We start from the raw sequence: 17606 nt of genomic DNA, 5'->3' as shown, positions 1-17606 counted from the left end.
GGGGAGCCCCCCCAGGCAGATGCTCTGGCATCAGGGCAGCATGACCGGAGGGTCCCGCTGCCAAAGGGAAGATCTGTTTCTGGCCTCTGTTAGTGCGGGTACCGAGCACAGGAAGGGTGTGTGTACGTTCAAGGGTTGCATTTGTATGTTTGTTCGAAGAACTTGTTCGGTCTTGACTGTGAGACGATCACGTGTGAATTGGAAGTAGGGTTACACTTGTTGGCAAAGCCCTACGATTACAGTCAGTCTTATCTGGGCTGGTGGAAGCACAGCGGTCACTTTATGCAGTGCCTGTGTGCAGCTTTCACCCAAGCGGTGATGGTGGTGATGTCGTCCCTAGTCCAGAAATGTCTATACAAGACCTGCGACCACAAGTATGCCCATGGGTGTTTCTGTGCTAGTGATCTGTGCTGTCGCTTCTGGCTCAGGAACGAAGCTTCACATGGTCATGCTGGATTTCACACCCAGATCCAGCTGGTCTATTGCCCTTTCTTGTACACTTGGTGACATTTGTGGTTATAAAGAACACAAAACCTCTGTCCCAAAGCATGACATTTATATCCTTATAAGAATCTCTTCTCTGGGACAGAGGCAAAACATATTATAAAAGTCTATTATTTGTCTGTCTTAATTACCGTCTTCCCTCTTTTTTTTTTTTTTTTCAAGCCTATGAAAATCATGACTGTGGACTTGCTATCAGTAAAGTCATGATAACATCAGGATATACTGATGACAAAAGTACTGACAGAGCAAAATATATGAGGACAAGTTTCTACTGTAGGAAAGAACAAAGAGTTTCAGTTTTCAGTACTGTGTGGGCAGACATGAAGAAAAAACCCCTGTTTTTTATTTGATCCGCTTTTTAGTGTTATTATCTAACTGCTTTGAAAACTAAAAATACAGTTTTAGGGAAAAAAAACTTGATTTTTAAGTAACACGTACAGAGATAAACTATAGCAGTGGTGGTGATCTGGTCTGCTCAGAGAAAACAAACAGCAGTTTTCCTTACATTTTGCTGGTACTGGTACATCTTTATTTTTTGCAAAATTAGAAAGTCATTCTGTCAGAAGTGCAGGGGAACACGTGGGAGTAGAGGTTGATCAGTTGTACTTGCCTACTTATCAGAAGCAAATTAGAAGCTCTTCAAAATAATATACAAAGTAAGTGGAGCACAAAGGTTGTTTTTCTTATCTTTTAAACAGTCTTCTGACTGTTCCAGGGACGCTGACCCAGGTGCAGGGCAAGCTCTGAATTTGGGAGGTGTAATTGCACATGCTTTCTCAACAGTCCTTTTTCCCTACACCGAGGCTTTGCAGCTCTGGCTTTAGAGGCCATTATATGGGATTAATTTAACACAGGTGCAGCAGTATTTACTAGTATAGAAAAAGAGCTTCCTTGCTTCCCTGAAGCGGTGCAAAAGTTTCTCATGACTAAAGGCAGAGGAAATGATTTGTGTTTCTTTGTTGCTGCCTTTTTTTCACTTCTTTCCTCATCTGCACATCCCATCTTATGAAGTATTTTGTCCATCTCATAACAGACTGTCTTGAGAAGGTTCAGTCTGTAGCATAAGGTGCGCAGGCCCCTCTGTGGGTTTGTAGACGTGAGTGTGTGTGTGAAAGAGTGAATGCTATCTTTTGTTCTAGAAGGTCTGTCTTATAGTGGATACACTTGAAGAGCTAATTGAAAAATGTAGAAAGTCAGGAAAATCAATGAAGAAACCGCACTTTTTTTTTAAAAAAAAGGAAAAGTATACAAAAAGTATAGTTTTGAGTGTGAGGATAGTAAGATTAGTTTTGTGAAATAGTGTTAGTTCTTTAATTAGAGAATAGGATAGAAATCGAGCACACAATTGTGGGATGGGTTTCTGGGGATGTGAGCTTACTGTGTCTACCCATTGTCTAGCTTTCAGAGTTATTAGAAAAATACAGTAACTTTTGGGAGTTTCCTGTTGAACTAATGGTTTTGATATATAGAATGCCTAGTCAAGATGAAAAGCATAATCACATGAAATCTGTAGTCTTCAGAGCAAAGCAGACACTGTGGACTGAAGTGGAACTGAAAAAATGAAGAAGTTCCACTTGTAACATGAGTTTTGTCATCCTCTCATATCAGAAATGTCACACGTTGTAGCATTGAGTAACCACCAAAGAACTTCTGTTTGTGACAAAACCACTTATGTGAGAAGTTAAAATATCACGAGTTAAAAATAAAAGCTTTGAATCACACATGGGAAAAAAATCACAATTAATTTCAAAAATTCTAGATCAGGAAATATTAGGACAGTCACAATAGTTAGGATTTACTCTTAATTGCCTCAGAGTAAACTTTTTCTGATTATAGTGTTACAATTTTTAGAAGGTTAATTGTGACACACATGCGTCAACTACTATAGCTTGATCAGTCGAGATGTATAACTAACTGTGGCCATATTTCTAGCTTGGTGAAAGATTTTAATTAAAATATTTGACTTCTTGTTTTTTTTTTACTTTTTCTTCCATGGCATATTTATTCAGCATGTCTCAGCTGCCACATGATATCCCTTATATCTCCTTTAGCTAGCTGATGGTTCCAAAAGCTTACTGCGTTTCTCAGGGGCAGCTGGAACATAGCCAAATAAACTATGTAAAGGCCTTTCTGCTGTTTGTAACTGTGATTTTGATACTAAAATGCCCAAGTAAACGTTTGAATTGATGGGCATTTTCTGGCAGTGGTTCTATGAGCTCCACTTCCAGAGGAGTGATGTCTTCAGCAGGGAGTGGAAGTGTGTATGCAGCCAATTTTGGAAATTTTGGACTGCTCTGAGCATGCTGCAGGTCTGAAAAACATTTTGCATGTTAAACTCCCATTACATATTTGGAGTTCAGTAAAATTCTTGACTTAAGAGTTTGTCAGCCTTTCTCCTTTCGTGGAAAATTTGGCCATGGGAAAACTTTATTGCTGCTTTTTTGCTTAATTTTCACTGTCATACTTTTGACACATAAAGTTTTTTCAGGAAAAAAAAACAACTGTTAGAGTAAACTCTGTCCGTATGCCAAAATAAAATCATTATTAATAGACAATGGAGATAGACTGAACCAAGTGTTGCATAACAGTCTTTCTTAAATCAATAATTAGAAAAGAAAGATCATGCAAGGAGTAAGCTGAAAAACTGTTTCAAAGGAATTGGGGAATCTTTAACACCACTTCAACAGAAGTAGCACTGTAAGAAGATGAAAAATTTATATTTTAAAATGTAGAATATTTTCCTGCCCTCATACTTTTGTATAAAATCATTAGAGATGGTAACAGTTTTTGGTGGTTTTTTTTTTTTTTTTTTAAGGAATTCTAATTATTACTAACATTATTACTAGCCCTTCTGGCACATTTCCTTTGTTCTTGATAACATCTTGATGAGTGGGAGCTTTCCCGGGGTGGGAAATTTTTGTGGAGTGAGAGCAGTTGTGTCCCATTCCCACTCTTCTTGTTGCATACTGCTCTAGGAGGGAGCTGCAAATGTCACTGCCAGGGGATACAGTGGTACCCGGCATGCAGGGCACCTCTGAACCCCCGTAGGACACTATATGTAGCACAGGTCTATAATTTACTCCACAGTCATGTGTTCCATATTAGTCAATCATGCTACTGAGGTTTGGGGTTTTTTTTGTCTATTTAAATGATGCCATTAACCTTTGTAGTACACTGGGTTTTTCCTCTGTAATAACATTTGTCACTGTGCTAGTACACAATTCTATTTTAGCAGTTTTGAAGTCTGCATTAGTTGTTAAAATACTTAAAATACTTCAATTTATTTTTTCAATCTGTTTCTTTGGAACCGTGTAGGTTAAAAAAGCTTGTGCTTCAACTGTTGCTTATACTGTTTTATTTATCTATCTGTCTATCTATCTATCTATCTATCTATTTATTTTTAAGTTGGCAGTTTTTACTTGCCTTTCAGAGACCAACAGCAGAAATGGGAAGTTCGTAGAAGAGTACTGATAAATAGCTGACAACATATTTTCTTTTTTTTAGAGCCCTTAAAATAATTTTGACTGTTTTAGGCATTACCTGATGCCTTACATGTAGCCAGCTAAGCCAGACCCTATGCATAAAAAATGTTATGTTATGAAAAAAATGTCAAATTCCTCTTGGGTACAAGCTGTTACCTTCACTGAAGTAAACTAGTATTTTAGAATATATGCTGGATTAGTTGTACAGGGGCCTTAGAATATACTTTGTTAATATTAGTAGTTGGAATTTTTTTGTCTTTTTTAAACTTTCCGTGGCTGGGGCTGTGTGCTGTTTCATTTTGTTGTGAGAAGGTACAGTGATCGACAGCTGTGGTGGAAGCAGAAGTAGCCTGGCACTGCACAGGAAGCAGTTATGGGGCAGGTCCTGTTGCTGTCTAGCTGTTCTGCAGATTTTCCATGAGTGATCGTAAAACTGAAGACCCTTTCCAAGGATCCTGGCTGTAATTCTGTGACAGTATGTGTATGCCAGAAATTTCAACAAAGTAGCAGGCTTTCTCGTGGTTGTTATTTTGGAGTTTTTTTCAGGTGGTGTGATAGTGTTGTCAGGGTGTGATATACACCCATATTCTGTGGATTTGAAGAAAGAACCAGAGCTGTGCATTTCTGTTTGAAAGGTGTTAAAAGCTGTGCACCAAAGGCACCTATGGTGAAATCAGTGGACCTGTGATTTTTGCATCTGGTTTAACAGTCATGGAAGTGGTTTAACTCATGATACGGTTTTGTAGCATTCCTTTCTCTGTCGTCATACTTGGCTTTGCTTTTTTATTCAACACCTCCACGTAAAATAAACTGTAGTTTCTCTGGAAAGTATACTGCCTATATACAGATTGTGTTCTCTTTCTATCCTGGTGAAGTGGTCCAAGAAGACGGTCAGTAATTTTGAGGTGAAATTTGTTTTCTTCCATCAAGGTACCTGGACCATTTTGGAAAGAGGGCAGAATCCTTTAATCAGTATGTGCTGAGTCTCTGTGCTACTTTTGCAGTATGAGGGCTGGCTTGGGCATGTAATTCAACTATAGATGTGAGTTAAAATCAGCTGAAAGTTTAATAGAAGTTTCTTCTTGTACCACCCTGCCCACTGTGGGGCTGGACTTGAAGTGTTTCCAGCTGTCAGGATGGACTAGCAAGTAGTGAACTGCAATGGCTCTTTTGTTACTGGTGGAAGAACTATCTGAATAAATGCTAAGGCTGGGCTCTTTGGGAAAGATTTTTCTGGTTTTTAAATGCTTACTATTGCAGTTACTCAGAAAGAGTTTGTACACTGTGTAACTACTGTATGTGATTAACTCTTGTGTGGGGTGAATTATGTCACATTAAGTATTGAATTCTGAAAGATTACTGGATCAAGAAAAATAATACAAACCAACAAGTTACTGGATATTATCTGTTAATCAGCAGCTTGGTTCTTAGGAAAATCTACTAAAGCTCCTTGAAAAAAAGGCTAATTTTGTGGGAATGATTCATGTATTAGGTGAGTCAGTTATCTTTCACTAAGAGGACACTGGCTGCAAAATCACTGGAATAAGCTCCAGCTTTAGTAATTCTGCAACAAATGACAAACTGTATTTGCAGCAGAATGTTTTTAAGAAGGTCCATAAGACGTTTTCAAGGAAATGTTTTCTTGCCTGTAAATTCTCTGTTATTCCAGCAGAGGGTAGTTTATCCTCTAGGAAGCTAGGTGTGTTGAAGGAATGATTGGGAAAGGTAACTTAATGATTCCCATTTCCTCTTGTTTTAGATAAGGCAATAAAAATTAACTTCAACTGACTGACCTCATCAGATTAACAAATACTAAAACATACTGTTAGGCTACGATATGTTCTTAGGCTGGGACTGGAAAGGGCAGCCAAATTCAACAGTAGTCCCATTTCTGTCCTGCTACCAAGGGCTTCATTTGCCCTTCAAGAATTACTGCAGTTTGTTGTGCTGAGAACAGTTGCATTATCAGCCTAAGAGCTACTTCACTTTATCAGCTAGTGAAGTAGATACATGAAGCATTTTTTATTTCAAATACATAAATCACTCCACTTGAAGAGTGTTTGGCTTGTTTGCTGTTGCTTAAAAGCCCTTCTTTCTGCCACTGTACCCACTGCTGCAGCAACTGACGGCGAGGAGAATATATATTTGCAGGTGTTTGTGCTAGTACCCACCTGCAGCTGCTCTCTGCTCTGCTCACTGGTAGGGGGTGTTGACTGGGGGATGCTCTTTCTATGGTCTCCTCTTCTGTGATACTTTATTTTAAATCAGTCATCAGGAAGTAGTCCTGAAGTAAGCTTTTGTGACTGTCAGTCCTGAGGTGCAGCAGAAACTCGAGAAAGCACGAGTGAGGACAGTGATGACTGAATATATGAAAGGGTAGCAGAAGAGATGTGAGGATCCACAGTTGTTCTGTTGCCACGTTTCAATGGAGCCCTATTACTCAGAATTTGTTTCCTTCAAAGCAGCGTTTCAGCTCCTCATGGATATTGGCCTTTTTGCCTGACTTCTAAAAAGAATATACTAATATCTATCTTTCTATTTGTCTTAGTGAGAGGTGTAATATGGTTAACACTATGCTGCATATCTTAAACTCCTGTATAATTTGCTCTAAAAAAAAGTCAAGGAGTATTCCTGTAAGAAACCTGTGAATATGGTCAGTGTCAATCATGTCCATGCTTCCATGACTAGCTTGATTGATCTTGGTGTTACTTTCACTTGGAGCTTTCCCTGTGGTGCGCAGGACTTCTATTTTTTGTATTTTCGTTCTTTTTGTTTGTTTGTTTTTGTTAACATGTTTGCGTCAGATAGGCATGTAATTCAAATCTAGCTGTATCCCTCTGTGTTACAGACTTTCCCTCCCCTTTTCTAGTTTTGAATTTGCTTTCAGAAATGACACGTTATTGTTTTCTATTTATAATTTTCTATTTTTTGGGTAAGAAAGCCCTAACTATATCAAGGATGAATAATGTGTCTAAATTCTTTATTTTGGAGCAACACAGGTATAACCAGTTAACTTGCTTCTAATTTTTAAACCAATATTCTACATGATCAAACGAATATAGGAAAACTTTTGCATGGATCAGTAGAAGACACGTCGTACTCTCTACCAATTATACAAGAAGCCTAGGCAATTAATCTCTTATTGCCGGTGCTTTGATAAGCTATTTTACTAACATGGGATGATTTCAGACCTGAATACCAATCCAAGATCCCTTTTTCTAAACACCAGACAGACAAAAGAAGGAGGGGGAACCCAGGAAAGCTTTTCCAAAGTCATACAAAAGGTTAGTGCCCGATTTGCTACTTGCCAGTCCCTTGCAATCTTGTAGACTTTGCTGCCTTTCAAAGTGGAAATAACTTTGGAGGAGACAGACCCATTTGTAGTTGATTTAAGGTATTTAGTTTGTACTTTATGTTGTTTCACTGGTAAGCAGTTCGCAAAGCGCTAATGCCTGGTTAATAGAGAGTGTAAGCTTGTCTTACAGATGAGGAATGTCTGTGTTAGCAATTAATATTTTTAAAATAGGCATAAGTAAACTTTGAACCACTGCACTCCATAACAACAGTATAAAGATATGTATTAGCCTAGTAATATTTTTGAGATGGTTGTAAGTGCATATTCTTATGTACTTCTCAAATTTATATATCTTATCCATTATTCTGGCATTTGGCTATAGTACAGTTACAGACTAGAACAAAAATGAACTCCATTCTCTTTAGAAATGTAGATAGATAATAGTTTTAAATAATACACACATTGAATTCCTGATGCTGTTTTCTTCACCAGCTGGAAAGCCTCTCACTGTCGGAAAGGCATTCAGTACATTTGACATTAAGGGTGGGGGAATGTTTGTGTAATTATAAATGTTAGACTTGCAAATATGCCTTTGGATTGCAACAGCCTGAACTTCCACATGTCAACAGGAATTTTAACTTCACAAGATAAACCTTGGTTTATGTGTCTTGGCACCTTGCTCTTTTCTATATAATTTCAGTATGTATATTGCCGAATTGTAGCTGAATTTTACGTGTATGCACATGAGACATTTGGATAATATAAGTACTCTTGAAAAACATTGGGTTGCTACAGCTACTGTGTGCAGCTGTAACAGTTTTGGTATTGTGATGACAGCTGAAATCACGCTGCAGTGAGTAATTACCTGTGATCTTACAGGCTTGTGATATCTTGTGCAGTGCTGCTGAGCCTGGTATTAATTCTAGAAAGGCTGTTGGTTGCTGAGGTCTGAACATTTTCAAGGAACTCTATGTGATTCTTTCCTAGTTATGTAGCATGAACACTTCAGTGCTTTACAATGTCTCCACAGTGCTTCACTGGTGAGTTATTTTTAATGTGGTGTTATTATTTTTTTCTTTCAGCTGAAAGAATTATTTAAGAACCTGATTCTGGATTCAGGAAGCGGAGTGGCTGCAGTTTTCATCTGATCTGAGGGGGAAGAAAGAATGAAGATTGAAGCTGCAATCATGTCACCTGAAGGATTGCACTTTAGGACTGTTTGCTTTAGTATGGTAAATGAAGTGTCTGTGTCCTTCCCATCCTTTCGTAGATAAACTGGCTTTTTCATTTCCTGAATCCTGGGAATGATGTCAGAAAAAATGAAAATTATAACCCAGGATATCTTAAGTATTTCTGTGGTATGAGAGTCCCCTTGAGACATGCTGACAAGAAAGAAGAAGGAAAACAATGCAAAGGAGCAATGTTTCTTGTTGGATGATAAGGGCCTCTGGAGATGTCAAAGGTTTAAGGCATCTCATTTGTAATTTCTTCCTGCATGTAAATCTGTGATATGCTTACTGCAGTAATGCTTCAGCCTCACCCACCTGAGCAAGTGCAAATATAGCAGTGTTGTGGGACACCGTCTCTGACATGGCAGATCTCGAAGGAATGTGTGTGATGTATCACTCAGTTCATGGACATGTATGCCATGTGGAGAGCATTCCTTTACAAGCAAGATACTCATGTGATGTAAATCGGATTCTTTCTTGGAAATGTACTGATTCATATCACAAGTCAGAATCTAACCCAGTTTGCCCACTATGTCAGAAATTACAGTCTGTTTTACAAATAATCTAAACTATTTTTATATGTTCAGGCAGAGAGAATGTTTTATTTTAGTGATTAATGGTTAATCATATTAATTTTATTAGTGTGATGAGAGAAGGAATATTATCTGTAAAGGCTGTGGAAAGATGGTAGCTTTCAAGAGAACTGGTGGGGCATACAAGTATGGGAGGTTTGGTGGTAAGACTGCAAATGATGGAAGAGAGGAATACAATGGGAGCAGGTGGAGAAACAGAGTTGGAGAAAACTTGTTTTGTAGGTGCACTTCTTTTTCTTGGAACTTCATTATTTGAATATCCTAAAGGTGGTCTTCACTCCATTTCCTCATGTCTTTCTGTTGGGTTACAGTAAATGCTCTCAGTCTGAGCTGCTCGCTCTATTGCTTTGTGTGCACCCAGAATTGTGCTGACTCCAAGTGATCGAGGTATTTCCCCACTCTGGCAGAGACATTGTGCTTCTTGATCTCTTGTCTAAGCTGCTGGGTACTACACTCAAAAAAAAAAAAATCACAAAAATTGCTGCAGCTTCAAGGTTTGCTGTACCCAGGTGCTTGGTTGTGAATTTGCATCATTAAAGTTAGATGATTACGAAGCCTCTAGGAAAAGGTGAGTTACATGGCAAATCCAACAGGCTGAATGGAGAGTTGCTTGGGAGGGATCTTGAAAAGGAGGAGTGCCTTAAGCAGTGTCATTGTCTGGGACTGGTGTCCTTCAAGGCAGGCTCCCTTTCCTGAAATTAGCCATATGGCCTTTTTTGTTCAAAAACTCTTACTGCTCTGTTGCTTGTCTGCCACTCCCAACGTGTGCTATGCACTACCTCAGCAGTTAAAAGGCATCAGGCTTGCATTCAGTTCCTTTCTCTGCCTGAGGGAGCTCTAATCAGCATCTCCTATCTTCCAGCAAAGTATCCTGGCTATAAAATACTGAGGTGGGATGGTTGCAGTGTCTCCTCTTGAAGGTGTTTTGCTGTGCGTGGAATAATTAAATATTAATTGGGAGTGCGAAAGAAGATCAGTTTACTGATTAGCTCACACATCTGGGAGTAGAGAGACATGAGTTTTAAGCCCTAGCTCCAGGGAGTGCTTGTCATTGGTCCTGCAGTCTGTCTTCAGCCTGGTTTTCTGAGGATGTCCTTGATTGGAATGCCACAGTTAAGGGAAGCAGCAGAATGTGGAACTATCCATAGATATGAACAGAAGTGAAACTGATAAAAATTAAAATAGTACTAGAGATGTCAGCTCTCTTGAGCAATAGCAGCTGAGTGTGCTGATAGGCAGGTTTAACTAACAGGGATGATGCTGAGTATCTAATTTTGGAACTTAAGCACCAAATTAAGTGTCTAAATCCTACCTCTACAGAGGTATCCTACCTATACAGATCTAACCATAAATGCTAATGCATGCTGAAAATGTAAGGTATTTTTACAGTCCTGTGCAACCTCTTGGGCTGATATCATTGATTTGCTCCTTTTTGTATTGTATATACCTCTCAAACCTCCTCCTTGTGTCTTTCGCTTTCACAGCTTTCCATTTCCATGCATGCTTCAGTTTATTCTATCAAGAATCCCTCAGTTCCTTTTTGCTGGATTCCATGTCTAAAACTGCTTCTTCAAATACACTGTGCCATGTATCAAGGCTGATCGGCTTACCAGTGGTTTCTGCAGGTTGTTTTTAGCTTTCATTACTTCCTTACTGGAGTGCTTTTGATGCCGTATTAACCAACTTGACTAATGTGTGGCAATGATGGTATCGATGCTCCTTCTGCTCACTTTTTTTTCCTACAGGAACTAATCAATGTATTTTATCTGAATTACTATCCTAGTTTTTGATGATTATTTTACTGGATAGTGGTTGGTAATCTCCTTTTGAGAGATAAATGGCTCATCCAGTATCTTATAAAAATGTATAAAGATATAAATGGTAGAAATTGTCTGTACTAATAACATTTTTATCAGTGATTTAATCTCTTCCAGTGTTTAGGGATTATGCAGTTTATAGGACTTTGTTCTATTTCTTTAATAAGTATGACCATCAAGAAAAGAACGTGCTTTTTCCCTCCCAGTTTCATTGCTGGTTCAGAAGGAACTGGGATGCTAACTATATTTTTAAGATGTAATCTGATATATTTCTACTTGTCAAGTACTAAGCATAGAGTACTACCTTCAGTCTTCGAAGTGGTGGTGGGTGTTAAAGTTAGCACTTTACTGCAAGCTAAAGTTTTTTACCAGAACCCAGTCAAGAAAGCTGAATTGGCTGTGGTAGTTTTCTTTCACTGTCACAAGGCTTTGCTAATACCATAGTGTGCTTTTAAGACTCTTTCAGTAGCTAAGAGAGTCCCACTTAACAGAGTATTACAGACATTTCTGTAATAAAATATGTGACATCTGTAAGCTCTACTATCTTGAAATTGTTAATACAAAAGATGATGTTGTAGACGTCAATTTTTGGAGCAGTTCCTATTCAGGAAGTTTATATGCCAGTGGCAGCTGTAGTGAAAATTTTAAAAAATTTGAGTATTTTGAAAAAGTGTGTCTGTTCTTGCAGGACTTTACTGGAAATTCTCAGCATTGTGTTTTGTCTGGGAATGAGAAGAGAATGTGTTAGAACAATACCTAAGCATTTACAAACTAAAAAACCTGCTATCAAGCGCTTTTTAATCGTAACCAGAAACTTCTTCAGCTGTCTGAAATATCTAACAGCATGGCAGATTATTGAGTATTTTAGTGATAGAGAGTACTGCAGTATCCATTTTAGTAGACCAGTGTGAACTTTTAAAAATACAATTTGTTTTATCTGAAGGACACACAGATATTAGTATCATTCCATTTTAAAGAAAATGGATCACCACGACATTTTGAGAGCATTAGTAGAGGTACTTTTGACTAAGTGCTTACCCACTGATTGAAAAGCACAATGCATTTTCATTCAGCCCCAACATAAAGTATCTGTCTTTTATCTATGCAGAGACAGAGTAAGAAGCATGTATTCTTTTGATACTTTTGTTAAATGTTTGCCCTGTTAATTTAATTTTTTTAATCTGTGTCCTGCATTAAACCAACAACACTAAGTGCAACGTATGATTTTCATTCAGACTGATGAACTCAGTTACTGTACCCAAGGTGTTTAGCATTGCAATAATTTCTGGCATCATAATTCAAATCTGAATTAACTGTCTCTATACTTTTTTATTCTCCATCTCCCAAATAATTTAGTATTAATGATAAAACCTGATTCTCGCTGTGAATTTACCAATAAAGCAGTTATGATACTGGTCTTAGGGGAAAAAGTATGCAGATATGCTTGGAATTGCCCAATTAGTAATTTCTTTCTAATTTCCCTGTAGCAGGGAAGTAGTGAAAAGAGCTTTTGATATCCAGCCAAGACAGTTGCATCATAAAGGTTTTAAAATGACAAATTAAATTCCATTAATTGTGACCTGTTTCTATGAAAACCTAAGTCAAACCAGATTGAAATCATGCTGTGCTGTTCCTGGCTCGTGCTTTCAGGATATTTATGTTACCAGAATATTTGCTAACTGATGGAACTGAAGGTATGTTAAAAATGTTATCAACTCTTGACATGATGAGATGCACAAATGGGCATTATTTTTTTTGTCAGCTATTTTTCACTCACATTTTTGTTCTTTTTTGATCTTGAGACTATTTGTGTCTTTTTCATTTCATTCTTCACCTTTTTTTTTTTCAAGCAGCTTTATTTGATTTGAACCATCTGATTTGTTTGTTGTCTCAGAGAAACATGAACAGTGTGCAGACCTGATAAAAAGTAGTATTGGGGACACTGTGTGACAACTAAAAGCTTGGAGTTTTTTGTTTCATTTTAAAACCTGACTTTTTTATAATCCTTTTTCTTATGTTGTGTGCATGTTTGTAACCCCTGAAACTGTCACTTTGGGTTATTCCTGGAAATGGTGCAGTTTGTATACAGAGCAGAGGGGCTAAAACTAATCCAGACCATGTCTCCTGTCTTCAGATCACCAACCTTAAAGCCGTTTCTGAGTTCCTGTGGGGCATATGTTTTTGAGGAAGATTTCAGAGGGGCATAAAAGAAGAACTGCATCCTAAATTTACATTTAATTTCCTACATGCACTTTAATTTGGCCTCCAGAAGTTTGTTTAGCAGAATTCTTAGAGTCAACAGAACTCTTGAGCACTAATGAGGTACAGAAAGATAAATACACTTCATAATAAATTCATGTTACTATCCACTCAGAACAAATTTTAAGGAGGCAAATGAAAATTAAATATTTATAAATAAAATGAACTGAATTGCAAAACAAATTTCAGTCTGTAAGAGGAAGGGGAAGCCTTCTGAAAGCTAAAATTGCTGTTACAGTAACTGGAAGGCTCAAATATTGCACAAGAGATTTAGCCTGACAGCAGATGAACAGTTTAGGGAATGAACAGCCGAGCAGCTCTGTTTCCAGTAGAAGTAATAGACTCAGCAGATTAGTTGTGGAGATTGTAGCCTCAGCAATGGAGGGCTAGTAAGGTGTTTAATATTTTTCTGGTTTTAAGCCTTAATCATCTATGTCTGAAAAGCACGCTGAGAGATGCTGCTGACAGTTTTTAAAAAGGAAGCTCAGACTTTAGTAGAACTTGTCTTCTCAGTAGGGGTACATACTCTTGCCACTTCTCTCTGCTTTTCAGCTTGCTCTTGCTATTTAATCTTCAAATTGTTTCTGAGCCTTTGCCATGGTGGATGGATGCTGTCTTTTTGCTAAAAATAAACTTGCAGTTGAAAGGCAAATCTTTGTCTTCATAGAGATTAGATCGCAAATAAATTACCAATATGGAGATTTTCACCCAAATAATGGCCCTGTGCAGGCCTTTACAGATCTGTATTTGTTGATCTATACTGTAGGGGTCAATAAATATTATACTTTTTATGATATTTAGCTCAGGATGAGACACTGAGAGGAAAATCATTGCTTGATTTCAGTACGGCCTCTCAGTGATGCTATGAAAGAAAGATACATTTTGAAATATCTCCTCTGTTAGGTAGCTGCACTTTTGCTTTTCAAGAATGCTTCCCTGGCAAGTCCAGCATTTCCCTCTTTTCCTCTTGAGTCAGAGGACTACCCATGTCACCATTTCCTTGGTAGTTACAAGCTTCTCCCATGAGCTTCTCTGTACTTTTGCCTCTGAGTAATGGTTTTTCTCCTACTCTTTTTAAATTTCTTCTCTTTTTTTCTCTTTCTGTCACCATACCTGCATTTGTCAGTGACTTCTGTGAACACTGACTCTTGGTTTTGCCTCATGTGTCTTGTATCCCTGATGATGTGTGCCTGCATTCTCTGTATACCGTAAACCAGGAAAAATGCCTAGTGTTTTTGTTTATTTTATCCATTTCCAGATTTGCAAGTACAGATGTGCTCCTGTTGCAATAATACTTCGTAATGTAAATATTTTCTATGTATATATTGCATATAGTACCTTTTGTTTAAAAACCAAAACTGCTGTTGGTTTTTTACACAATTAATCCTTTCTGAATGAGATTTGAACAGATGAAGAAAAAAAGAATTTATAAGATATTTTTTGCTATGAATTATTTCCTGGCATTAAAATAAGGAGACACATTCTCCCAGCAGAACAGGAGAACATACATAGAACATACAGTCCTAAACACTCAGCAATCATGTTTTTTGGTTGAAGTATTTATTTTAAAATGCAATACAGTTAGAAAATTAGGAATGCCACCTGTTTGTAATGAGGAATGGACAACATCCTGGGACAGAAGTGAAAATGAACAAATTGACTGAGGTTGGGATTGTCGTTCTGATTGCATAATAGTGAGTGTGTGTCAGCTGGAGGGACAGAGAGAAGCGGGAGATCAGAGGTTCATGGGAGGGTGTTACTGTGTAAGTGTGCTGACAGTTTCAGGGGCTGTATTGCTTTGAGCATGTGGGGCTAATTCAAGTGGTAAAGAGCACAGCTGTCTGAAACAGCAGTACTGAGACCCAGAGTTAAAAATTAGGTTTCAGATACATTTTTAAAAGAGGTCTTACCGAGAGCTTATTTGCTGGCAGATAGAGACTTCTTGGGCTGGAGTGAGGGGAGAGGGCCAGGGCTGAAGTCTTCTTATTCAGCATGCCAAGAACCTTGTGCCAGCATCAGACTTGGGACACTTATGGTCCCATGGTCATCACTTTGTAAGCTCCCCGACAGAGAAGTAATTTGGTCTTTCTGTTGCTAGACTGGCTTGTTGGAATAGGTTTCAAAATGTGACTTGCACCAAGTGACAGTAACAATTAATAGGGAAATCTGAAAGGTCTGGTGCTGTCTTCTCAAGCCTTATAAGCAGCCTGGGGAGTTTTACCAAAATCGTAAGAGATACAGAACTAATGGAAATTGAAAACCCTAACACAAAGTTTTATTCAATGTACATCTATATATCCTCATACTTAAAAAAGCAAGTCTCCTCTTTAACCTGAAATATAAAATATCCAATCTCAAAAGCTTTGAAATAGCAAATCTCAGAAGTTTTAGCACAGGAATTGCAAAAATATATGTATCAGATTATTTCCTGTGCTTTCTGATATACGATATTTTTATTTGTTCTAAAGATATGGAGTTATTTCCTAAAAATAATTTGTTGAGACTGTCTCATTGTGCTGAGAAACCCTGCAGCATCAGCTTTCAGGGTTCTTAACTTTATGAACTAACAGGAATAATACAAGTTTTAACAAAAAGAAAAATCATGGAACAACGTAGCAGGGATTTAGAAATTCTATGCAGTGTTCATTAAGTGCTTTTTGTCTGCAGCTCTCAGGTTCCATAACTATCAATTCAGCAGAAGCAATCCAAAGTCTTCTTAAATTGTTACTCAAAAACTTTCTAAGGTGGAACTCAGTGGCACATGAAGAAGTTTATGACTTCAGTTTTGTGAAAGTTTAAAGATGAACATAGCTGGCTGCACTAATGCAATAAAGGCAAGGACAGAAGGATCTTACATTTAGAGTCTTGCTTTGATGTTTGCATCTTCCCTGGAAAGAAATTTTGTGCAAACAATTGAATGGTGTATAAAAAAAATTTGCTCCACAAGCACCATGGGAAAAATCTTGTAACCACGCTTTATGTAGTATAGAGAAATTTGAGATAAATAGGCAGATTTCGTCTGATTTCAGTAGTCTTACAGTGTTACGCAGATGTCTTCTGCAAGGGAAAGTCTGGAAATTCCTCCTATTTTAAACTGCAGTTTTGTCACCATTTTAGATTAAACTGAGTGTGGGCTGCTGTGCTATACTTACGGATATCTTTTTCCTGTAGGTGTTTGTTGACTCATATTGGGGTTTATGTTTCTGAAAGATTGTTGCCTGGAGTGCTTTCACCTGAATTTGGAGGTTAATTTTCCCCTTAATCTGTATCTTGATCTCACTGAATGTGATCATACAAAGGCCTTTAGGAATGTGCAGCTGAGGGAGGATGGGGTTGTTCCTTTCAGCAGCAGCCTAACTTCAGCAGTATTTCAGGTGCCACAGAGACGTCCCCTGAGACCATGTAGAATTGTCCTCTGACAGTGGCAGTCCATCTCATCTGACCACAGAAGGAATCTTCTTAACTTGCTGAAACAATATTCTTTATCTTAAATAGTAAAAGCAAATGTGATCAATCCTGCTCCCAAAGTCTATGTTTCAGAATATTGTATTACATAAGAGAGTATTTGTGCTGGGATATGGGCAGGTAACTTTAGGAAAAGAGTATTAATTTAAAAATCAATTTCCATGACATTTTCTAAACTTGATGCTATTTTATGAGTGAAGTAATAATCTGTTTTCACTGTCCTGTCTACTGATGAGTATGACTTGTTGCTCACAACTTTATTCTATAAACTAACCCTACTGATTTCACTTAGTTGCAACAATAAACTCAATTGAATCAACTGAAAGGACTATATTTATAGAAATCTATTAAATTAATTTAATTATTTTGTATTATGTAATTTGATTTATGTTTAAAAAAACTCATGTTGCACAAAAAAATAATTTTATTGTGATTTAGGTTTCCTTGCAGTGAAAATATGGAGGATGGTTTTGATTCTGGAAGCTGCTGTCTATGTGAATAACACCATGAAATTAACAACTGGAAAACTGGTGTCAAAATTTATAGTGAACCCATAGTTCATACCTTTAAATTATTAATGTTGAATCCAGTTAATGTCTTTGGGTTTAATTGGGAAATAGTTCAGAAATCTGTCTCCTGTTTCCCCTTTGCTGTCTTTGTGTTTCTTATTGTTGTTTGCCCACTAAATTTAGTTTAATTTAGTTTAATTTTTCTTCTAACTTTTCCTTAGCAGATTTCAGAAGTCTGCTAGGTATGTGAAGAAAATAGAAGGAAAAGCTGTGTGTTTTTCCAAGAATGCTTTGTGAATATTAATCTTTTTTTTCAATGGAAAAAATATTTTTCTTAATGATTGTAGGAAGGTGACAGTGCTTCAGTCACTGTAAATAAAACAGCATTCTCTTTCAATAAAACCCAAGGATTTTTTGTACTGTAAGCATTATAAAGATATTACTCATTAATCT

This window comes from Corvus brachyrhynchos, unplaced genomic scaffold, assembly GCF_000691975.1.
Source record: "Corvus brachyrhynchos isolate BGI_N302 unplaced genomic scaffold, ASM69197v1 scaffold42, whole genome shotgun sequence".
In the NCBI taxonomy this organism is placed as follows: Eukaryota; Metazoa; Chordata; class Aves; order Passeriformes; family Corvidae; genus Corvus; species Corvus brachyrhynchos.
The sequence above is the reverse complement of the archived record's forward strand: the minus strand, read 5'-3'. Positions refer to the sequence as shown.